General features: G+C 45.7%; 1 protein-coding gene across 3 annotated transcripts in view; it reads left to right on the top strand.

The window, feature by feature from the left end:
- The first annotated feature begins 735 nt into the window (after positions 1-735).
- The window catches only part of SEMA4G (semaphorin 4G), a 269,472-nt gene continuing 245,937 nt past the window's right edge, over positions 736-24,270 (top strand). The window contains exon 1 of one of the 3 annotated variants that reach the window (XM_088448694.1): positions 736-920. The gene's annotated coding sequence lies outside the window, so the exon portion shown is untranslated. Of the gene's footprint in view, positions 921-2,000; positions 2,050-2,688; positions 2,769-24,270 lie in introns of those variants that run through there. The other 2 variants (XM_088448696.1, XM_088448695.1) reach the window with 2 other exon arrangements.

Here is a 24,270-nt window from a genome sequence, read left to right as displayed (position 1 = left end):
TGTGTAGTTGTCCGGGCTCTAAGCACTATGTGTACAATACTTTAAGAAAATGTTCCACTTCCTTTATTTGCACAGATATTGAGGTAGTATCTCAATGAACTGTGGTAGATAATCTTCTAGGAATATCTAGGGTCTCCCAGTGCCCATCTCACACTTGGCTTCTCGTGGGTCCTTAGATCCCATGCCATGAGACAGAAGTTGCCAATAAATAGTGGATATCAGTCCTTTAGGTGGTGAGTGACCTGTGAATGCACAATGATTCCAAGGAAGATTTGCTAAGGAACATGTTGCGTGTATGGGATGAATACAGTAGATGCTGAAATTGAGGGTGATGGTTTGAAGGCATACTGATCTTCCCTTCAAAGTGTTTAATAGGAAAAGCGGCGTCCTGCAATGAGACCAGTTACAAAAATTGACACCTTGACCTACTCATTTCATAGGCTTACCATACTACCCCTTTAAACCGGGACATATGAATTACACAGGTTATGTCTCTGGCTGCATCTCACCTGGTTTTAAACAGCCAAAGAACCTGGGTAATTCATGAGTGTCCCGATTTAAAGGAATAGTATGGTAAGCCTACCTATTCAGATAACATATACAGATTATACATGCTGAGAAATATAGGCCTGTAATGCTTGAGAAGCAATGCTATCCCCTGCAGAGCCAGAGCCTACCACTAGGAGGAGCCGGTGAGACGCTACCTGTGTACTGCTGCTGTTGATGCCGCTGGGCTCTCACCCTTTCCCTGCCTTTGTGAGTACACACTGCTGTAGGAACCTGCGCACATATACTGAGCCTGAGCAGGCAAGAGACAGCTCGGAGCAAGAGTGGGGGTTACCAGCAGGATTTATCCCGGACACATCACCCTGGCGGTCGCTTGCTGACTGTGGGCTCCAAGAGCTACCTGCGCTGACGCGGTAAGAACAGGTGGCCATGGCACTGCCCCGGTGGCAGCAGGGTCTAGTGACGTGCAGTGCCAATGAGTTATTATTGGTGACCTGCGTTTTGGATCATCCACCTAATATTGTGTCATCTGATCCCTGGGCTTCCTATATAGCTCCATTCCCTTGCAAAGGGAGCTCTACCTGGCTGGCTGGCTATCCTTTCACTGTTGGTGTTTTCTCCATGACATTGAGCAGAAGCAATTACCCTGTATAATGTGTGTGTCTCCCATAGTCAGTGATTGCAGCCTGGCCCTCTGCCGGTATGCCCCTTTGCCTGGTACCTTCCTTCTCTCCTGTCTCCCCATGCAACACTTGGAAAGGGGGCTGAGCAGCACAATGAGGCTGTATGTAACATGCACCCTTGCTGTGTATGGTTCCTATTGCTGCACACAGAAGGTTATGGGATCTCCTACCTTCTCTGTGCATTATGAATGGCTGCATTGTGTTATAATATATCCCCCACACCAGGGCTTATATACCTATATTAGAGATAACCCAGGTGTGATATCTCCCCTTATTAACCCAAGGGATGCTTTTGCTTGCCTGTTAAAATGCCACAGGATCTTACAGTGCCCCAAGGACTATAGACCTAACTGGTTGCAAAGGGGTTAATACTTAATACTGATCTTTGCTATAGATAGGTGGGGAATTTACATCAATGGCTGTGCTGAAACCCTGGTCAGACCAGTGTATAGTAATTACTAATAAAGGGGGCTTCAGTCACGCCTCTTCCTCTACCGTAAATACTAATTATATATTGTGTGTAATCTAACCCCATTACATAGCAGGATAGCCGCAGTGTGATTCACGCCAGCATGGTAGCTGTATATCACACTATGAACAGCTGCTAAGCACCTAGAGATTAAATATATTTTATATGTACGCTACTGTTTATAATGCCACTATATTACACAGCACTATTTCATTGGATGTCTAATCAATCACATCAATGAATTTCCATGTGCTGCTTAATGTGTAGCTTATGTAGAGATGCATTCATCCAATATTATATAGCAGCCAATATATCCAGCAGTAGTTGGCAGGCTGGATGGTGAGACACGGGTTAAAGACATCATTTTGCAGTGCCACAGGAGATCAAAGGGTGAGCGGTCTGTACAGGGCTCAGATATGTCAGGTTCTATCCCAATCTCCATTCTGGATAAGGCTTTAACTGCTAGCAGAGAAACCATTGCTCACACAGAGTGCTCTATCCAGCTAGTGCCCTAGTTCAGTAATGAAAGTGTTAAGTTCCAACCTGTACTGGCATTATAACTAGATCCTGGATCTCATGGCATAATTAGATTGAGGGTATTTGTTTAAATGTTTTTGTAAGCGGAAGGGGGGGGGGGGTGGTTTATTTATATATATATATATATATATATATAATTATTTTTTTTAATTCAAGGCTGATATCATGCAGTGGATGTTCGAATGATCCAAATACCATGAATACACATATGAATGACTCTGTCATCAATGATCAATACCAGCAAGAAAATAATAAAATATACATTATATAATCACTGTCTGGGTTGGTTTTGAACATATGTTCTCAAAGTTGCTCCTCGGGACCTCAAACAGTGCATGTTTTCCAGGTCTCCTCACAGATTCACAAGTGAAATCATTAGCTCCACCTGTGGATCTTTTAAAATGTGTCAGTGAGTAATAAATACACCTGTGCACCTGCTGGGTGACCTGGAAAATGTGACCTGTGTGGGGTCCTGAGGACCGAGTTTGAGAACCACTGGTTTAGAAGACTGATTAGCACAAGAGTTCAAAGACCAGACACCCCAGCCTGCAATATGGTGCACTGTACCAAAGGTTGTTTACACTTTACTGGGAGAAATGAAGTAACTGTTAATAATTTGTTTCTTTATTCGTTACCACATGCACATTGACTAACTTTGCTGGACATGACTGCACGTTCCAGTATTGCGTCAGTCTCTTCATTAAGCAGGCTTGCCAGTAAGGATACATTTCTGCAATGCTCTGCTTCCTGTAATAATGCTTCGGGATGTGTTTCTGAGGGACAGTATGAATCATATTTGCAATTTGATTTTTAATATCAATTTTCTCTGTATGTTGCTACTAAGCAGGTTAGTTATCTCTTTGCAGCAACATCATACATTTGTCACCCTTCACGAGAGGACATAACGTTATTTATATGTAAATTCCATGAAGGATAAAGGACAAATCTTCCAGATTGTAAAAGAGTTAGGGATTGATTTTTTTTTTTTTTTTTAAATCATCCTGAGATTGATCCAGCAGAATTTATAGTCAAACCATTTGCCATCACCCGAAATTTGCTGCACTTTTATTTTTCTTCACAGGCCATACTGTATGAAATTCTGCTTTATTGTTAGTAAAATCGCTTGCAGTCATTTATATCTACTGCTAACTTTTATTGGCGTCCTGCAGTGCGTTTTGAAAGTGATCAGTAGGGATTCCCGTTCTGGAATAGAAGGGAACACGTAGCCAAATTGTTTTCTCAACATAACAAATCAATTTCAGATTTTCAAGCTCTGGAAGACCTTAAATATGTCTGTGAGTAATAAAAATTGCTCAACCATAGAAGTGGTCAGTCATCTAGACCCAGTGGAGGCCACTATGTGCTAAAATAATATTCGTGAATTCCCTAGGATCTAGTGACATCACAGAGGCGCATCCTTTTTCTTCCTGTGTAGCAACAGTGCAGTAGGAAAAATGGCATGATGACCACTGGTGGGACTAACGCTGACTGGTGCAGAGGCACGCAGTGCTCAACTCCGAAGTGTGGGGAGGGGCTTTTACTGAGCGGTACATGTCAGGAATAGGACGTGGTGCCCACTCTTCTCAATTCAGAGCAGAGGTGGGGGGGCCTAGAGGCTATAGTGGCATGACCAGGCTCCAACCTAGGTTTTGACTCTGTGACCCTGTGATGTATTGTTTGGTCTATTGCAGATTTTTTTTTGCACCTGCTACAGTGTAGGTGCATATGTACAATTGCGATGATCAGCGCCATAGCAAGGCTCTGCCCCTGAACATGTGGCATTGTGATGTCACACCGAGGGGGCAGGTCCACCATCACCAGGAAGAAGAGCACTCCCTGGAGCATCCTAAAAATGTTTACCCTGGGCAGCTCTACCGGCTGCAGTGTTTCAGGCACCCTACAAGCCAAATGTGGGTGCTGTTGCGCGCACAACCCTGGTTACAAACTTACGGCCCTTGTAATGATGGCTTGTTGTAAACCAGGCACATGTGGGCGGAAATAAGCCTCATTAAGTTCAATGCTAATTTATACCTCACCCTGATTGATGTTTGAATATCCTGTTTGATTCTCAGTTTTTAGCCTGGAGGTTTTAAAAAAAAAAAAAAAAAAAAAAAAACCAGTCTGTTGCATACATTGGCCAAGCTTTTTTTTTTTTTCCTTTTACTCTTACGGTTTATTTAATGAACGATTTTAGTAAACAATTTTCTACGATTATCGTTAAACGATATCGTTTAACGATAATCGTTCAAAAAAATTGTTGTGTGTGTATGCACCTTTATTTGTAAGTGACAGGATATGGAAGGATTTTAATTTAACACCTTTTTGGTATCAGAAGTTTCTAATTGATCATTTATGTTGACATTGCAACTGTATTAATGTAGGAGGCAGTTTGCTGTATTGTGTATAGTAAGTAGAATACCACAAGGAGCTTGGACTGGGGGTCAGATAAGCAGTAAAAAAAAAAGTGACCTGCAAGTACTGCTTATCTGACCCCCAGTCCAAGCTCCTTGTGGTATTCTACTCCATGTGAAATAGACCCAAGGAAGTAAAATACATTAATTGTTAACCCCCCTCTGATAGCAGTAAATTATCATCTCACTCCATTCCAGACAGTAGAAACTCTACCCACGTCTTTAAAGGGGATGTAGTTAGGAAGCCTTTGGTCGACATGCCGACCGCCAGCTTCCCAATTGTGACACCCCTCCTGGCATGGGACTGATAGGCGTCTAAATACCGGCGCCTATCATCAGCCCCACGCCGATATCCCGGCGTACCGATTATAGGTAAGCCGGGCGTCGGGAGCGCTTAGCTGCCTTTAGGATTAGTGACTCCTGGGGGGACTTTGGGTCAGGCACCCCCCCGGGAGGGTTAGGTTTAGGCTAGGGGAAGGGGGGTTAGGGTCAGGCACCACCGGGAGGAGGTTAGGTCTAGGCGCCCCACAGGAGGGTTAGGTTATGGAGCGGGGGGGGGCTTAGGTTTAGGCACCCGTGGGGGGGGAGGTTATGGTTAGACACCCTAAGGGAGGGTTAGGGGGGGAAGGGAGGGTTAGAGGCGTCACCTCAGTCGGCTTCTTCCGTTGCTGGCCTTCCGGCGTCAGTATTCCAACCACCGGACTTAGGGCCTGATTCAGACCCACTCGCAAGCGGCTGTCCGCTCGCAAGTGGGTCGATGTTGTGCACTGCGCATGCGTACAACGGCGGGAGCTCCGTCGTGCGCATGCGCCAGACACGACGAGCGAAGGACTTTCCTTCGCTCGTTGTGTCTGATCAAAGGGGGCGTGCTGTCGATGTTGATTGACAGCACGCCCCCTTTGGTGGGCGTGCCGGGGGCGTGCCTCCCAGACGGGGGCGTTCCCAAGGGAACGCCTACCGTCAGAAGCCGGCCCACTGACATCACTAGTGATGTCAGTGGGAGTGATTTTGGCTCTGATAGAGCCAAAATCACTCCGGGCCTTGCGGTTGAAAAACTCAACCGCAGGCTCCGGCTCGCAGTGGCGATGGTCAAGACCATCGCGGCCATCAAACTGCATGCTCGTATAGGCTGTGGGTGGTGACCCACAGCTATACAAGCGTCCAGGAGGACGCTCCATAATTATGGAGGGCGGCCCTCATTCAGAGCGTGCGCTCTGCTCAGAGCGTACGGCTCTGAATGAGGGCCTTAGGTCCGGTGGGGATTCATACCGAGTCCCTTTTAAAGCTGGGTACACACTAATAGATATATCACCCACTGGTTTGAAGGGGCGATATATCTATACTGCATCGCCGAGTGTGTACAGCGGTTTTGTCTGTGGACGACATCGTTCACAGACATCCGATCTGCTGTGCAGCACAGCAGATGGCCGATATATCTGAAAGATATATTGCCCCTCTGCTGGTGTCTATGGGTGACCGTAGACACCAGCAGATCGACCTAGTGTGTACCCAGCTTAAGACTGTGGGGGAGATGTACTAAGCCTTGGAGAAAGATAAAGTACCAACCAATCAGCTCCTAATTGTCACAGGCTGTGTTTGAAAAATGACAGGAGCTGATTATTTGGTACTTTATCTCCATCCACTTTATCTTTCTTCAAGGCTTAGTACATCTACCCCACTATCCTGATGAGATCTTTTACAGGTAAAAAAGCTGAGAATGATTTGTTGGACTGGCCTGGCCCCACTACTGTATCCCGTATGGATCACAATACTGTACTGCCCGTCAGTCATCATCTGCTTCTTTAGTTACAAACCTCCCCCCCCAGCCTATCATGTCAGCCGGCTGTAGAGGAGTAACATTTACAGTAGGTAACTATGAACAGCCTATTTCTGCTGTAGATTATTCTGGCTGAGAAATGCAGTGTGCAGTACATTATTCCAGTATAACAGTTTTTATAGGATTTACTAGTACTATATATTCAGCATCTGTGTTGACCTCATTAATGTTATCTTCATCTAGAACGTTGATAAGGGGGGGTGTTTGGACTGTGTGGCTTCCTGATTTGTTTAGCAATTGCTAAGGTGCACGTATACAGATTACAGATACAAACTGTCGGGGGTGTCAGTGTGCATCGTATTGCATGAAGGATAATTTGTTTCACAGAGACAGTCAGCAGGCCACGGTTTTATATCAATCTGTAGTAGAGCTTTGTGGCTGTTATGTATTCTACCTACTTGTGTACATAAGGAGACTACAATATTTATATCATTATTTAGTCACAATACATCAACCCTATGTTTAGTTTTTAATTATATTAAGTGTAGGGTTTATTGGGCATTAATCATTGGCTCAATTCATAAACATCAGTGACTCTGCTTATAAACAGAGTCTGGCGACCGTTGCGCTATTCTAAGAACTATGGTTTTTATAGTCAGAGCCAGCAAAGATTTCCCTCTCTGTTAAGGTGGTATTTGCAGGAAATTGCTATGGCGAAATTATAGTTTTATTAAAATATAAACAAACATTAATCTTGCTGCTAAATATGACATATTTAATAATATGGAGCTAGAACACGTAGCAACCAGCCAGGCGTTTACATTTCCTAGCTTAACTTGTACAAAGCTGTGAGCAACAGTACAGCTACAAAGCATCTCTCGTATTAACACATTGCAGTGACCTGTTCTTGGTGTTAAAAGGAAGTTCCACCTTTAGACAACCTCAGGTTACGGTGTTGCATGTGCCTTTATGCAGCTGTCACTAAGGGCCTGATTCAGAGCCGCTCGTTCGCTCCGAGTGATGTTCGCACAACTGCGCATGCGTATGGGTTGTAATACGCATGCGCGAACCAGTCATTGTGTGCTCGCAAAATAGCGAATGCCTGCTAATTTGAGTGACAGAATGAGGCGTTTGTGGGTGGTAACAGGGGAAGGTGCTTGAAAACGGGGAGATCCGAATGCAGGCGTGCCAAACGGTCAAAACGGGCGTTTTAAGGGTGTGCATAATTAACAAAGCAGCGTCATCGACCACGTCACTTGGTTGATTCTTAGCCTGAACTGTTCGCATGATTGCGGTAGGAAAATCCTACCACAAGCACTGTGAGCAGTTCATACGCCTTTCGATGTACTCGATTAATCAATTAAATAGCGGAGATGACGTAGGATGCGAGCGGCCAGGGGGCGTCTTTACAAAATAGCGAGCGCATATTTTGTTCGCTCGCTCGCTCAGACATAGAGGCGTCAACAGACCGCAAAGAGCGAGCGCTCAATTTAAATTGCCGGCCCCTTTTTCTGAAAGAGCGAGCACAAATAGCGTCCGGCTCTGAATCAGGCCCTAAATTCATTGCTTCTTTTTGTCTTCCTTGTGTACTGTTGAGCCATTTTCGATCTGGAAGAATAATGTTAATCTCGGGTAGAATACAGATCCGCTCTGATCTATGTATTTGATACAGCTGAATATAAAAAAGAAAAGTTTTGTCATTTTAAATTCAATTAAAAAACAAAAACACGTCTGAAACCACGGAAGGTCAGAAATAAAAATAAATAAAAAAAAAAACTAACATTTTGGGAGGGTATGTTAACCTTGTCAGCTGGAAAAGTGCAGAAAGTGATTATAGTATAAAAAGTTTTTATTTATTTAAAATATATTTGCACTTGTTTAGCTGTGTGTGTCACATTCAGTGGTATTTGACCTATTTATAACTTTTGAATGCACTTTTCTTACAGTTTGACATGTGAAAACACCTTGCTTAACCACCAAGTTACAAAATTTAAAAATTCTGATTTTATAACGGAATGTAAAGGTGCGTATCCACTACACGAGTGTAGAACGACTGTACGATTACAACATCGTAATCGTTCATTATCCTGTGCAGTGGATCATGTGCCCACATTGAATGATATGTCGGTCAGTGCAGACACCCTCCCTCATCCCCGCGCATTGCTGGTTAATGCCGGCATTTTACTGCACGATTATTGAACGATAACGATGTCGTAATCGTTCAATCGCTCTTTTATCTCGTCTAGTGCATACGCGCCTTAAGAGGGTTCTGATTCCAGATTAGTCGGTATATAAACTGACTTGCGTGTAAGTTACATCTCAACTGCTGATGTGTCTGTTTGGAGAGAGTGTCACTGAGTGATAGTGTGATATAGGGCCTGATTCAGACCCACTCGCGAGCGGCTGTCCGCTCGCAAGTGGGTCGATGTTATGGACTGAGCATGCGCACGACGGAGGGAGCTCCGTCGTGCGCATGCGCCAGACGCGACGAGCGAAGGAAAGTCCTTCGCTCGTTGTGTCCGATCAAAGGAGGCGTGATGTCAATGTTGATTGACAGCACGTCCCCTTTGGTGGGCGTGCCGGGGGCGTGCCTCCCGGACGGGGGCGTTCCCACGGGAACGCCTCCCGTCAGAAGCCGGCCCACTGACATCACTAGTGATGTCAGTGGCAGTGATTTTGGCTCTGATAGAGCCAAAATCACTCCGGAGCTTGCGGTTGAAAACCTCAACCGCAGGCTCCGGCTCGCAATTTCGATGGTCGCGATGGTCACGACCATCGCGGCCATCACAATGCACGCTCGTATAGCCTGTGGGTGGTGACCCACAGCTATACGAGCGTCCAGAAGGACGCTCCATTTTCATGGAGGCCGGCCCTCATTCAGAGCGTGCGCTCTGCTCAGGGCGTACGGCTCTGAATGAGGGCCATAGTTCGCACACAGAGTAAAACAGAGGTGCCTATCCACTAGACGATTAAAATGAGCGATTGAACTATATCGATATTGTTCGATAATCGTTTGAACATCGGTTGAAAATTGTTTGAAAATTTGGTCTTTAACATCTTTTAGACATCTATCATCTTTCAAACATGCTGGTCAACCTGACAATATTTTCAGGTTCAGCATGTTTGCAGAAGATTGATTGTGCCTGCACTGAACAACATATCGTTCAGTGTGGGCACCCTGCAGTGTAGTGAACGATAACGATATTGTTATTGTTAATCTTTTCACTGTCAGCTAGTGGATACCCGCGTTAAAGCTTGGTACACACTGAGCAGTGTGTACCCAGCCTCTCATTTGCTGTTGCCAGTTAAAACCTTGACCCTGCTACAAACCTTGGTCCACATTATTAGGTTCTGACATATATTTTGTATTATAATTAAATTTTTCTTGTAAAGTAGTGTATTATATTAAACATATTGGCCCTCATTCAGAGCCACTCGCTAGCGGCAGTACGCTCGTTCCGAGCGATGTTCGCACATCTGCGCATGCGTATGGATCGTTATACGCATGCGCGAACCAGTCAGTGCGGCCGAAATTCATGTGTTCGCAATATAGCGAATGCCTGCTATTTTGAGTGACAGAATGAGGCGTATGTGGGTGGTAACAGGGGAAGGTGCTTGAAAATGGGGAGTGGAGATCCGAATGCAGGCGTGCTTAAAGGTCAAAACGGGCGTTTTATGGGTGTGCATAATTAATACAGCAGCGTCATTGACCACGTCACTGGGTTATTTTATAGCCAGAACTGCTCGCAAGATTGTGGTAGCAAAAACCAACCACAAGAATAGCGAGCAGTTCATACGCTGGTCGATTTACTCGATTAATCTAATAAATAGCGGACATGACGTATGGTGCGAGCGGCCAGGGGGCGTTTTTAACAAATAAACGAGCGTATGTTTTGCTCGCTCGTTAAGACTTAGAGGTGTGAACAGACTGCAATTTGCGAACGGATCATTTGAATAGCCACCCCATGTTTTTGAACGAACGACCGCAAATAGCGAACGGCTCTGAATCAGGCCCATTATGCACATAGTAGTCTTTTTTTTTCACTATTTTGCCATTTGACCTTCTCCTAAAAGACTTCATAATGCTCTTGTACAGAGTCTCATATTTCATTGTGACAGATCTGTGACTGCGCAGCTCAGAAAGAACCTTTCAGAAGAGGTATAACTCCAGTACTAGATTGTTCATATCCATTGCAATAGCCGCTGCAGACTATAGCAATTCAAGGCCTATTAGTTAAAACACCTGCTGTGTATATGTTCACGTTTCGATTACTTGTATCTTGTACTTAACACACCTGCGTAGTCACCTTACCCAGGTCAGAACGTGACCCTACTGCTATATGGCCATGGGACTTGGTGCTGAGCTTATTTGTTTTCTATCATACTCAAAATATGAGGTATAGGATGAGCTGATCAGTAGGGGACCGACACATCACATAATGGTAAGCCTTGATTCTTTTATTGGAAGTAAATTGTTTGAAGTGCTTGACACTGGTGTTGATGTGACGCAGTTCTGCTGACCCCAAGTGTGTGTGTTGTCATACCACCATTCTGGTGGCCCCCAAGTTTGTGTGTTGTCATGCCACCATTCTGGTGGCCCCCAAGTGTTAGTGTGTTGTCATGCCACCATTCTGGTGGCCCCCAAGTGTTAGTGTGTTGTCATGCCATCATTCTGGTGACCCCCAAGTGTTGTCATGCCACCATTCTGGTGACCCCCAAGTGTTAGTGTGTTGTCATGCCACCATTCTTCTCACCCCCAACTCTGAATAGAATCTCAGATCCCACAAACCCTGCAGCACTGCTCACACATATACTATCTATTCCTGCCAGCAACAGTCTTTCTTCCATCTGTTTGCTTTACTTTTGGACACTATTTACCGCATGTAACCTGAGCTTGTTTACTTTCATTTAGCATTTATGACCGGTTTGAACACTGGGCCCCGGCTTTTGTAATGCCAAAAGCAAAAGGGTTGTTTTCTGCCATATTATAGTAATAGGTGACTTCTTGCCTTCAATATTAATTGTGCCACCTTTGGGCTCAGGAAAAGAGTTGTACAAATAGGCGCTTGCAGCCTCTGTGACTTTGAATGATTTTTCCTGCAAACAGTAATATTGAATTTTTTGGATACAAAGTCTGCAGGTCAGTGAACCTGGGTGGAAAGACCCTGGTATGTTGTGTAATGTCAGCTGTTGTGTTCGGCCTGACCTTGCTGTGTGGGCTGACAGTAGGTGGAGGAAGGTTAATCCTCGATGGTTGGCTGAGCGTTGGATCACATGACAGAATGTTTGACAATGGAGGATAAAGAGCAACTTTATAGCAAACTTGGTTAACATTTAAAAGAAAGGCTTTAGCTTAACTACCGAATGAAACTTAAAGATTTCAAACGCTACAGATGATACCTATAGGCAGATACCTATGTTCTGTTCTGGGCAACGTCATGAGCAGGAGCTTCTTTCATAGTTTGTTTACACTACACCTCTATAATATCTGGCTGTCCCTTTGCACAATGGTTTGCCTTCAAATTAATTTAAAGTAAAGCGTTTTCCCAATATCACTGGTCTCTTAGATATATAATCATGTATGTAACCAACAAAAAGGGCCAGGTAAATTGATATATCAACCTATTTCGGCAGCACGGTTGGTGTACTGGTTAGCATTACTGGTTGCTACCAAAAAAAAATAACCTCAGTGTGTATATGTGTACTTGTGGTAAGGAATATAGGCCCTCATTCAGAACCGTACGCTCTGAGCAGAGCGCACGCTCTGAATGAGGGCCGGGCTCCATTTTCATGGAGCGTCCTCCTGGACGCTCGTATAGCTGTGGGTCACCACCCACAGGCTATACGAGCGTGCTTTGTGATGGCCGCGATGGTCGATACCATCGCGACCATCGAAATTGCGAGCCGGAGCCTGCGGTTGAGGTTTTCAACCGCAAGCTCCGGAGTGATTTTGGCTCTATCAGAGCCAAAATCACTCCCACTGACATCACTAGTGATGTCAGTGGGCCGGCTTCTGACGGGAGGCGTTCCCGTGGGAACGCCCCCGTCAGGGAGGCACGCCCCCGGCACGCCCCCTTTGATTGGACACAACGAGCGAAGGACTTTCCTTCGCTCGTCGCGTCTGGCGCATGCGCACGACGGAGCTCCCTCCGTCGTGCGCATGCTCAGTGCATAACATCGACCCACTTGCGAGCGGACAGCCGCTCGCGAGTGGGTCTGAATCAGGCCCATAGATTGCAAGCTACACTGGGACCGGGACTGATGTGTATGGCCAAATATTCCCTGTAGAGCGCTGCGTAATATATTTGCGCTATATAAATGTCTGTTAATAATTAAGGAAACATTCTTGGCCTTTAGTGCCTAATGGTTTTAAAAATCTATTTCGTAAAGTTTGCTTGTAAAATATTGTCATAATTGGGATGAGGTGAAATTTTCTTCTTTGGTTAGAGATTGTTAAAACATCACACAGCTCCTTTCCCACATCCAGCCTAATGCTGGGTACACACCACACGATGTGTGTACCCAGTGATGGATGACGCGATGGAGCAATACATCACACCGTACGTACACACTGCACGACGCAGTGGAGGACCGCGCAATGTGTAATTCCATGCTGCATTTAGCAGCATGGCATCGTGCATTGCATCGTGCCTTCTGCTGTGCAGCAGAGCAGATGGAAAGACCCGATGAATGAGCTGCGGGCAAGCGCGATCGGGGGTACACACTATGCGTTGCACACGATATATTGTTCCCGATCTGCGTTGGAATGATATTTCGTGCTATGGATAGCTTATAACGCTCTTCCACTTGCGTCCTGGGTCTGACCCGTGATTTGGAACATAGGCCCTGATTCAGAGCTGCTCACGCACAGTGCTCGCAAGCGGCCCGATGTTGCTGCACTGCGCATGTGCCGCGTTCGGCGTGCGCTGCCCCACTGAGCGACTGAAGTTTAGTCGCTACGGGGCTCACAACAAGACGGGCGGCTGTCGATGGTGAGTGACAGCTTTTCCCGTTTTTTGGGCGGGTAGGGGAGGTGGCTGGACTGGCGTTTGTTGGGAGGTCTTACTGACATCACTAATGATGTCAGTAGTGGACTTCCTGCTCTATTACAGCAGAAAGTCCACTCGGCCTTGCGGCAGCCGAGACCCTACCGTAGGGTCTCGTCGCAAGGCCGATGGTCGCGATTATCGCAATGGTCTCCTGGCCGCTCGCACAAGCTGTGGGTGGTCTCCCACAGCTTTGCGAGCGGCCGGAGAACAAAAAAAATAAAAAACACCCACAGACCCAGTGTGCGGCCAGTTGCTGCGAGCGGGTCTGAATCAGGGCCATAGTTCCAAAAAGGGTCAGACCCGAGACAGATCCCTTTCCCACTGGGGAATAAATCAGATCGGCGCCATTCACACTGCACCTGGCGCTTGGAGATTGGGTTGTGCTGAAGCATTGTTTTGTTTCATTGCAAATCATTACACAAGATGTTCTGTATTTGTATATTTTGATCAGTTTCTTTGTACAATCCATAGTTTTGATGGTATATGTTCTTTAATGAGCACTCTTGGACTAATTGGTGGCAGTTATTTTATTGACTGAAGTGGTTCCTAGCGATTTGTTCAGCTGCGGTCTCTTGAGTATCAGTTTAGCCAAATAAAGGGATGTCTTCCCGGTGTGCTGGCATTTACTGCACAATATAAAGTCCCTCATTTATATTATAGATTCAGTATAACCCAGAGACCTGAGAAAGTACAGAAATGACTGAGCCGAGTCATAGTTTATAGAGTAAATGATGTGCTCCGAGGTTTCCCCATAGCTTCGTATCTCATACCGGCAGCACAATCACATGTAAGTATTATGTTCTAATTGAACTGTGTGATGGTTACGGGTTTGTTGGAACGCTAAGAAGATTAGCAAGTCATGAGTGCTTGATTGACATGTTATGTTGAGTGCCAGGCTCTGCTTCAGCAATAAGAAAGATAATGCATTTATTAGGAGCGTTGTATATGAAGCAGCACTTTGCATGTTCAGCTGGCAGAAAATCTCCATTGGCTCACATAGGTCCCCCTCCCCCTAATTACAGAGGTCTGTCTAGCACTTTGCTGGAGAGCAGGTACTGATCCCTTGTCCATTTATTCATCTTCTCGACCTTCATTAAACTCATAGCAGTAGATGTCTCTAGTATCTTTCTGTTCCTCGCAGGATCAGCTGTTTTATGCCAGAATATGAATTTGTATGCATATAAATGCTGTGTGTTTTTTAATTAAGGAGACCTTTTTTATTATTATTATTTTTTACATAATAATACTCACGCTACTATTTCTGCGGTGCATCCATGGCAAAACTATTTGACTTTCTATTTAGACAGAGAGGGCCTTATACAGTTTATTTGTGAAATTCTGCAGACTGTGCTAAGTGGGTGTCTCTGCTAAATCTCTGAGTATGGAGAAACCAGGATGGACGATGGGATACGGTGTGATCCCTGAACTTAGTTATATGTAGTATTGTGAGCGGACAGAGGTCTATTTACTAACATTTCTAAAAACTGTGCTTATCCAACAGGCGACATTTCTTTTTATTCCCTAGCTTGCCATCTACAGATAAACCCGAATTGCTCCCATGACTGTAATGCAGATTTGCGCGTTTCATCTGTGTTAGTATATAATCCTCAGAGCAGCCTGTTCAGCATACCAGTAATGTTTAATGCTAAAACCGTGTGGTTGGGAGGGTTGTTTTCAAGTTTTATTTATTATATAATTTGGTCAGGTAATTGAATTGTTGACTTTAAAAATAAAAAAAACAATTGAATTTGTCTGAATCGTATTCCGCTCCAGTAAGCTTCCAATTAGATAGATAGTGTGTAAAGATCATGGAAACACTAATTGCATTATCAGGATAAAATAATTATGTTTGCTGTTTAACAAATACTTATTCTTTTTAGTTGTTTTGTAGTAGAGACCCCATAGTTTGCCATGACATGGCGGTGGCTGTCTCTGCTGATCTAACAGGTCATTCGCGGCATCTGGGAATGAACCACAGTGATCACATCTCTGTTGAGTGAACTGGAAATAGTTCCAGTATCATTGTGACTTCTAGCGTTGCAAAATGATGATTACATTTAATTATGAATGTTGATATATCATTCATTATCATTTATTTTTATATGCAATTACGCAAGCATATGTTGAGATAGTCGCCCACATGTGCAATTTGTTCATCAGTGATACAGTCGTACTTTATATGTTTTTATAAACCGCAGTGACATTCATATCCACTAGAAGACAGGCAAAAGACTGCACGATTATCAGGGGTGTATCTATAATGGGTGCAGGGTGTGCGGGGAACATGGGCCCCTGGGTCCAGGGGGGCCCCGCACCGCACACCCTGCACCTATAATATTACTTACCTCTCCGGAGTCCCACGTCGGCGCAGGGGTCCAGCACTGTAAAACGACTGGAAAATGGCCACCGCGGCCATTTTCCCGTCATTTGCGCATGTGCAGTACAGGGAAAATTGCCGCCGCGGCCATTTTCCCAGTGCCCTGTGCATACACTATAGACTCTGGGCACCCTCTAGTGCCCAGAGTCTATAACTCCGCTGCTGGCTGTGCACAGCTCAGTGCGCCGCCGGGCAGAGAGGAGGGGCCCGTGTCGAAAGACTGCACATGGGCCCCCTCCTCTTTAGAAACTCCCCTGCCTATTATGACATTATAATCGTGCAGTCGTTTGTCAGTCTGTGATGTGCCTACAAGTAACGAGCAGTTGGTCAGTGCAGGCACAATCAATCATCTGCAAACATGCTGAACCTGATGTTATCATCAGGTTGTCCAGCATGTTTGCCCGATGATTGATGTCTAAACGACCAATTTTTGAAACAATCTGCTCACGATTTTCAAACGATTACCGAACGATTATTGAATGTTATCGTTTAATCGCTCATTTTAATCGTGGATAGGCACCTTTAGTATTCCTCATATTATTATTATACAATAGGTTTTTGTCTCCAAATCACTTGAATGTTTGTTCAGTTTACCATTAATAATACATTATGTAATATGATGAGTGAGTCCAGTGGGTATTTTATAATGTGTATTTCTAAACAAACAAAGGTGCCAGACATGGAAAGAAAAAAATATATTTGTATATTAAAGTAACAAGTATGTATGTATGTATATACATGTATGCATAGTGCCCAACCCCCCCCCAGTGACTAACTCTGACCCTCTCGCTAACTCTGCTACTTACCTTCGATATTACAGCAGACGAGATGCTGGTGCTGGGATTCTGAAAGGTGTTGGGATTCCGGTGCCCATACTCTAAGTGCTGGCATCCCATGTGCCGGGATATTGACTGCATCCCGTGTGTATGTATATGTATATATATATATATATATATATATATATATATATATATATATATATATTATAATCTCAAAACAAAACAAATTGCAATAAAAATACAAGTAGATATATACAGATGATTATTTTAGTTGCAATGATCATGGGCGTACACCGGCTCTGAGCAAGGAATGTGTGGAACCCCCCCCCCCGGGACATAGAACACTCACCACCACCTACACACATAACATCTTCATGTGCGGGATATAAACCACTTACCCACTCTCCCCCCGTCCATGCATACATAGACTACTGACCATCACCACCCGTCGGCTCCCGTGCCCCCCTCTCCAAGATATAGACCACTTACCCCAGCCCATCACGGGACACAAGCCACCCACCCAACCCGCATAGACCACTCACCTTACTTTTGAATCTCCTTCCGTACTGGACGGATTTAAAATGGCAATTACTATTAATGCAAAACCCAGTTAAAGGATTGTAATCTACAGTCTTGTAACTTTGGCAGAGTTTGTCCTACTTTTACTTGGTTTTAATGGAGTTAATGTCCCTTGTGCCTTTTTGTCAGCTAGTGGAAAGTAGCCGTCCATAAATTACATTTTTATCTTCAGGTGCTTTTTCCTATAATGTGGCGTTTGGGACTTTCCAGCAAGACGTTTACTGCAACACTTGGCCGAAATTACAGCTCAAGTAGTGGAATGATAACAAATGTCAGGATGTCCTCTCAGCTTCCATTCCTGATAACGACTTCATATTATATAGTTGGAAGTTTGTTAAATCGGGGTATAGAATGATCTAGGAGTTCTGCAATATAATGCGTGTGTCGCTTGGGGGACAGAACAGGGAGCGAATCAGTATAAGTGGAGCCTGTGCCCAAAACAGGACCAGAACAGAGGATGGAGGATAGGGGACCAGTAGCTAAAAATCCAGGGAGGAGGTACAGGGCACGGTCATGCTAATGACATGAATAGTGAGAGGAGGTGGGCACAGTGCAAGAGGGCTCAGGAGGGCTTACAATCAAAAGGAGAAAAGTGTAAGACAATAAGTGTGATACTGGGTGGAGAGTTGGCGAGTGGCTTAAGGGGTAGTTTAGGAGGAGGACTGGTTGGCTATGTATTGATTACTGGTGCTGGATGCGGCAGTGAGTTCTAGAGGTGGGAGTAGTGCAGGCAAAGTCTTGGAGGCAGGAGTGAGGAGAGGTTATCAGAGGGGAGGTTGGCAGTGTGAAGAGGGTGGGAGTGCAGACAGAAATGAGGCTGGAGATGTAAGGTGGAGTTAAATGACTGATGGCTTTATAGGTAAATGAGATGCGTTTTTGAACAGAATTCTGTAGGAGATAGGGAGACAGTGTAGCGCCTAGAAGAAGAAAAGAGGCCAATACAGAATGATGGGAGTGCAAAATAAGATAATCAGTGGTGGTAAGGATGACCTGGAGAGGGAAAAGGCTGGTTGAGGAGATGAAAGGTGACAAGCAGATGAGTCTTATTTGCATGAAGGGTCTGAGCCTGGAATTGTTATGAAGGTGGAAGTTGCAGGACTGGCAGTAAGGTGCACAATGGAGCAGTCTTGCAGGAGACAGAGAAGAGGATAATGTGGAGTTTGATGTTCTATTTATTCATTTTAAGAACATACAAGAGGAGATGGCAAATAGACAACTGAAGATGTGAGGAGGTCCGGCTTAGGTCAGTCATCACACGTGATGTGTGTTTTTCGCCAGCTTCCTTTATATCACATAGTCTTGCATTGCTGAAGGCACTACACAATAGGCAAACAAAAACCTGTGGACACCTGGTGAAATGTCCTCACTAATATTTCTTAAATGGGTTTATCAATCTGCTTGGTCCACTCTTTATTCACTTCTCCTGAGACTGTCAGTGATTCATAAATCCTTTCAGTTTGTACTTCTGACACTTTGCTTTGTGCGCACGTTAGTCAGTGTGACCCGGCAGCTGGGGCTGGCTTTCTCTGTGTCAGTGATAGCAGTTAGGTTACACTGACCTTTTCTCATACCCCTTTCAGATATACAACCCGGGAAATTTCCTGCTCAGACCCGGGAATTTCTCCTGTGCAAATTCCCGGGTATTTGGTCGAGACTCCCCTTTCACACTACAGCGTCTACCAAATTCCCAGGTAGACCCCTTTCAGACAAGAGCAGGGTTTTTCTGCTTACCTGCCTCTTCTCTGCCGTCTGCTCCTCCTAGCCTATCCCCTCTCTGGCTGATGGTGATAATGTCATCATTCAGCTGCCGGAAGCCGGCCAATCATAATGCAGGTTTTTTTTTGTTTGTTTGTTTGTTTCTTTATTATTATTTTTTTTTACATTTCTTTTAATTCCCTGGTGGTCCAGTGGAAGTGCGGGTGGCCCGCTATGGCTGGGACCAGTCGGTGGCCTCCAGCGCGGGTGTCCCCGGCGTCTGGCTGGGGTCCTGTGTCGCAGACACAGTGACCAGCGTGGCAGGCGGCCCGCTGTGGCAGAGACCCGCCGGCGGGTGTCCACACCGTCCGGCTGGGGTTCTCTGTACACAGCCAGCCAGCGCTGGGGGTGGTGAGCAGCAGCGTGGAATGTCCTATTGGACGCTCTGCGCTGTCAACTCAAAGCAGCACTGAGCGTCCTGTAGGATGCTCTGCGCTGTCAACTCAAAGCAGCAGCGCTGAACGTCCTATAGGATGCTCTTCACTGTCAACTCCATGTCAAAGCTGCTTGGTGCTACCCGGGAGTAGTAAATTCCCGGGTAGCACCATTCGGACAGAAGCGGGGTAATTTCCCGGGACTTAAGTCCCGGGAAAAACCCTGGTCGATTGAAGGGGCGGCTACCCGGGAACTTGTTCCCAGGTAGGTACCTTTCATACAGACATGGCTACCCAGGAATTTGGCTGAGGCAGGCCAAATTCCTGGGAATCTTGAGATGTCTGAAAGGGGTATCAGACACTTCACACTAGTGACTCATGGCCTGATTCACTGCGGATCGCTATTCTGTTTATACGCACACAGCGCAGTTGCTAATATCACATGGGGATATTTAAATGTTTGCATTCGCATTGCGATCGCAGCCTGACATAAGGACGCCCACTTACCCATTCTCGCATCCGTGTACTTGACCAAAGTAAAAAAACGATCGGTAACATCGAGTAACATTGGGCAGTAATGAAGCCCAGACCTTACTCTGGTATTGCAGGGGCTAATTTATGCACACCCCTGCAACGCCGTTGAAACGCACTGGCACACCTGCGTTCTCGCGACCCCCATGGTACCACCCACAAAGGGCACTTCCTGTCAATCACTCTGCTATGGGTCTGCGTACCCTCTGTGATCGCAGTCCCGAGCACAGTTGCTAGTTCGCAGTACGCATGTTCAGTACACAACAATTGGCCCATTGCGTGTGTAATCGCAGTTGTGATCGATAATGAATCGGGCCCATAGGGGCTAATTCAGCATTGCACGTATGTAATAGGGGCGGAGACAGCTGGCGTTCCTGGAAACGAGGCGTGTTGGCCTCGTTTTCTGGGAGTGGCAAGGCCAGGCGCTGCATCCACAGACACAGTTTCCTCCTGGCCTCACAAGCTGGGCAGCCTGAGTAAGCTTACTCAGCTGTCTGGCGGCCCAACACCGTCCACCATAGTGACCGACGGTCATGATGGTGATCCCTGCCTGCGACCTCGGTTGGAGTCCTAGGATTGCAAATACAGCAGGGGTGTCATACAGGGGGTGTCATACACCACCTGCTGCATTTGCATATTAGCAAGGATGGAATTGCAAACCTGCCTGCATGCAGCATTCCAAATTCCATCCTAAGCTGTATCACTCCCATAGTTACATACCCTGTGGATGGACCCTTCACCAGTCTGTGATGTGGTGTTTGTATTTTTTCCCTAAAGCTGAATCACTAAGGGCTATTTCACATTTGCCGGTTTTGGCTGGGCGGCAAAAAGCCGCCCGTTTTTTAGCCGGGTGTTAAATCTAGTAAAAGCAGGGAATCAGCGGGTCCTTTCAGACGGCACCGATACGGCACGGTCGATGTCCAAACGCCGGAATTATCTACTGTGCAGGACGGTGCCGTGCCGTGGCCGTGCCGTTCCTGCACGCCAGTAGTGTGAAGGAAACAATGTTTCCTTTCACACACACTGGTTTCTGCCAGCCGGGCATGTGCAGCTGCCAATTGGCCAATTTTTTGCCAAAAAAAACCCAAAAAACATAAAAAGCGTCTCAGAGCTGCTGCTTGTGAAAGACACACAGTGCCTATAAAAACCCGGCCTGGTTCTTGCCTGGCCGGCCAAAAACCGGCAAATGTGAAACTGGCCTAAGGGGGCCCAATAGTACTTATGCTTAAAATGGAACGGCCTCCTGTCCGCTCGCGACCATCGGACTTGCGTCGAGACCCTGCGGTAGGGTCTCGGTGACCGCAAGCCCTGGAGTGATTTTGGCTCTATCAGAGCCAAAATCACTCCCACTGATCACTCCCACTAGTGATGTCAGTGGGGCCGGACCCAGACGGTAGGCGTTCCCATGGGAACGCCTCCGTCTGGCAACCACGCCCCTGGCAAGCCCACCAAAGGGGGCGTGCTGTCACTTACCATCGACAGCACGCCCCCTTTGCTGCGAGACCCATAACGATGGCTACCCCGTCGTTATTTGGGTCTCGCGCATGCGCACGACGAAGCGCCCTCAGTCGTGCGCATGCGCACTAGGGCACCATCGACCCGCTTGCGAGCGTACAGCGCTCGCGAGCGGTCAGAATCAGGTCCTCATTTCATAGCCTGTGCTAGATAAATGATAGAAGCTGATTGGCTGCTTTGGGCAACATTTCCACTTTATCTCTCCAAGGCTTGATACATCTCCCCTCTAGTCTTTTATTACACTTCCTGCATGCCTAATGTTAGGCCTTTGGTCTGAGGGACTAATTCAGCGTGCGCTGCTGAGCGCAGGACCCATTCTGCGGGTGTGCAGAATGGGTCCTGCTAACACGCACGCTAGCCCTTGAATGCCACCGCTTGATTGACCGGCAGAGGCACTTAAGGGGCGGTGGCGGCCGGCGCTTCCGGAAATGGGGCATGTCCGCCCTGTTTTCTGGGAGTGGCCAGCCCAGAGACTGCGTGGACGTATGGCAGTCCACTGTGCTCACAAGCCGGCCAGCCTGAGTAAGCTGAGGTTTACTCAGCTGGCCGCCCGCCCGTTGCCGTCCACCATCGCAACCACCGATGATCGCGATGGTGATCTCAGTGCTGGGATCGCAAATGTCATTCACCTCCTGTTGCATTTGCATGATTGCAAAGAACGCAAAGCTGCCTGCGTGCATACATCATATCTAAAGCCTGTGTGCAGCTTTTCAATTGCGATCCTTGCTGAATCAGGCCCTGAATCTCCTACTGTCCTCCTTGCTTGATGGGAACTCTCATCTGGGAATGCTTAGTGTTAGAATCCCTTCATCAGTGCATTCCAGAGCTAATCCTCTGCTGCAGCAGCCATGTCTATGGGATGAAGATATGAGAGTTGTCATTACAGCAGCAGGGGGAGAGGAGGACTCTACTTCATTTTGTATTTGTCTGCACTCGCTCTTCATGGGGAATCTCCAGCCTTGGCAAGTTGCAATGTAATTACGGTTACACCGGGTGCTGAAATACAATACATGACTCTCTGCTATGCAGTATTAAATGTGTACACGGCGGCCCTGCTGGGAAGAGAGGCTGCCTCAACACGGTACATTACGGTGACCTAATGATACTGGCAGCAAACCCTAATCATCATATGCCTAGTTGTGGTGTTCTGCGTCATGTTATTGGATGAGATCGGTGGACTCGCCTATGAACCTCAAACTGAATTAAATATTTAGGGTCTATGTACAAATGATTCTAAGTGGATAAAATAACTTGATAAATTGGAATTGGAAGCCTAGATATATTAACAAGGTAGGTACAGTATATCTGATGTCATAAGCATTATACTGTAAATTAGACCCTTAAACGCTAATATATGTCGATTACAGCACTTTTTCCATTTTTTTATAAATGTTTTTTATTCTGATCTTTTAATTACCTATATTTAAATAATGTAATTATAAATAAGAATATGTTTCCCACTACTGTAACGGTATGGCGTAGTCGGTACATTATTTCCATGGCAACATTTACAACAATGTCATTTTGTGGATGCATCATCCCTACCTCGTTCTCTTTTGATGTGGTTTATTTTTTTGTTTGTTTGGATTTTTGTTGGGAATATTTATTTTTCTGTTGCAATTTTTTCCTGTATTTGTGTTCAATTAACATATTTGTAATCTCTCACTCAAATACCCCCGCAATTCCTATTTTCCCCCCTTTGGTACTACTCTATAAAAGGGAATTATGAGGATGTTTTAAGCCTATTTGTTAATGAGAGATCATTGCTTTACACTCTCTTCCAATAAGTACAGTCTGAAAAAAAACAAAGGGTTCCCTAAATTCTATCCCATCTGTCATTAAGTTGGTGTTTTAAAGACCTGAAATGCTCTACTGTGGGACTGCCACCAGCAAAAGCCAGTGTATTATAAAAGCCTCTGAACTTGATGTTTGTACAGCTAGCTATTGATTTTATAAAAAATAATGTTTTATGTATTACTTGCTGGTATCATACTTCTTACCCAGCTGAACTGAAGATCTGGACTGTGAAATTAAATTTCTGAGTAGACGGCTCACATGTTCTTAGTTTCTTTTTGAATACATGCAATTTGCTGTCACATTGTGAATCATTAGGAGTTTATTGTTTAGTTTCTGTTTTAAAGGAGAACTGAAAAATAATAATTTTAAAACTGTGTAAGAGGGATCTCTTCAGCCATGTCTAGTGGATAATTTGTAAGACATACTAATATCAACCTGTGGCTGGTACTGCCATTATCATTATTGGATATTGTTTCTCGGAGGGTTTGACCTTTAAAATTGAAAGCACCACTAATTAAGCGCAAAGGCCAGTGTGTTTTGCACGTCCTATTAGTGCTGCTTTCAATTTTAAGGCAACACCCACTGAGAAACAGCCACCGCTTCGTAAATATGCTCCCATCTCTGTGTAGTCAGTACTTAGTTTATATTATGCTGAGCTTTCTAATTGTTTAATGTATTTATTTTTTTGTTCTGAAAAACATTGCACATAGAATGCATATTAATTTTTAAGAGAACCCAGCCTATAATGCCCTCCTTTGCTCTATCAGACACTCCCTGAGCAGCAGAGGTGCCGAGGGGGGTGGGGCAGGTACAGATAACCCAGGCCTGTCTGGGATGCTCAGGCAAGCTTGAGAGGTTGAGCAACAGTCCCCGTACTGGGGCCGGCAGCTTGAAGCCCGAGGTCAGGGCCGGCTCTAGGGGTGTTCGACCAGTGCAGTCGCACAGGGGCACCACCCGTAGAGTGCAGCACCCCTCCCCAGCATCCTGATTTCAGCGGGTCAGTACTGTCCCGCTGTTCCACCCGCAGACTGAAGTGGCCCGTGGGTGGTCAAATCGGGAGGCAGAATGGATGCCGCGCACATGCGCGTGGCAACCATTCACTGTCTGGAGAGGGCTGGGGGAAGCACAGC

This window comes from Taudactylus pleione, unplaced genomic scaffold, assembly GCF_031769625.1.
Source record: "Taudactylus pleione unplaced genomic scaffold, aTauple2 ptg000464l, whole genome shotgun sequence".
NCBI lineage: Eukaryota > Metazoa > Chordata > Amphibia > Anura > Myobatrachidae > Taudactylus > Taudactylus pleione.
This window is presented reverse-complemented; position numbering and strand designations above follow the sequence as displayed.